The sequence below is a fragment of the Rhagoletis pomonella genome, unplaced genomic scaffold (assembly GCF_013731165.1).
Source record: "Rhagoletis pomonella isolate Grant_MI unplaced genomic scaffold, Rhpom_1.0 Rhpom_scaffold_00002, whole genome shotgun sequence".
Classification (NCBI taxonomy): domain Eukaryota; kingdom Metazoa; phylum Arthropoda; class Insecta; order Diptera; family Tephritidae; genus Rhagoletis; species Rhagoletis pomonella.
The window spans coordinates 67,231,049-67,232,448 of NW_023458556.1; positions in this window are offsets into that span (position 1 = coordinate 67,231,049).

Sequence of the window (1,400 nt, forward strand, 5' to 3'; positions counted from 1 at the left end):
TAGTTTGCTAGACATTTCGCAAATGAGAATATCAATGCATAATTAAAAAAAACTTTGTTTGAGACTTGTACTTGGATTAAGAAAAGTATACAATAATTGGGTATGTATAACATGTTTTCTTAATTAACTTCTTTAATATAGGGCTAAATAAAATGTTTTTTTTTTTTTAAGCAGGAAAATAAAATTTATTGTATCATTAATCTCTAAATATATGTGACATATTTATTTTTGACTGACTGACTGTACTGGCAATGTGGCTCGCTGACCAGAGCCATCTAAACGAAAATAAAAAATGTGAATATTTGTATGTTAATATGTACCCTAATCTCAGTTTAAGGGAAATCTTTAGCTATTTGTACAAGGATTTAAGAGTGGGGAGAGGAGGGGGAGTGGCTCCCCAAACCCCATTAAACGAAAGAAGATAGACGCCGCTTTATGAAAAGTCACCCCCACCCCCCAAGGACCCCTTGGGAGCTGTATGAAAACAGCGGAAATTTGGACTTTTTCCAAAACGATTATAACCCTCACTACTCCTTTTTCTGTTGCCCAAGAAGAGGGGCTGAACACCTTTTGCAGAGAGCACCTTTCTGCGTAGGCGGCCTTCGGCTGCACTTAGGGACTATAACCCTCAGGCAGTAGAATTCTCCTTTCTGTGTTGCCAAAGAAGGGGGCTAAACACCGTTTGCAGAGAATACATTTCTGCGTAGGGATTATAACCCTCACTATGTAGAATTCTCCTTTCTGTTTTGCTAAAGAAGAGGGGCTGAACACCTTTTGCAGAGATATTTCGTGGATATTTTTTTTTTACAGCTCAGTTTAAAGTTAATTTTTCTCAATCCTTTTGCTTTTTTTGTAAATACGTATGTATGTATATGTGTGTACAATTTCGCAAAATTATTTACCTATAATGTGCGTATATGTCCGTTAGTTCTGTGTAATGACGCTACGAGTTTTTCTACACGCAACGGTAGGTATGAACCATGAACCAACGACTACAGTTCACCTAATCAGCCATCGTTGTATTTGTAATCGATTTTCAGAAAAAAGTTTTCGTAGCGTTTTTGACGTTTTTCGGTTTTGTTTACACCGTCCTCTACCCTTTTGTAGTGTTTTTTCAACGATTGAATGTGTTTTCTACAGCGATTTTAATTATAAATTTTGTGTTGAGTTTTACTTTGCTTTTGTTCAACCTCTTATGTGTTTGTAAAAAACTAGCAATCGTTGTCCTACTGTAATAGAAAATTTTTTCACTTTCTGAAGTTTTCTTCACTTCAATTCGAAACTTAAAACTGCTAACATCAAATAAATTTTTTTCCATTGGTTATAAAAGTCTTTAGGTTATGGGCGACGGCAAGGACAATACGAATGGAATTCCTTAATTCCGAGGAGCTGAATTTGAC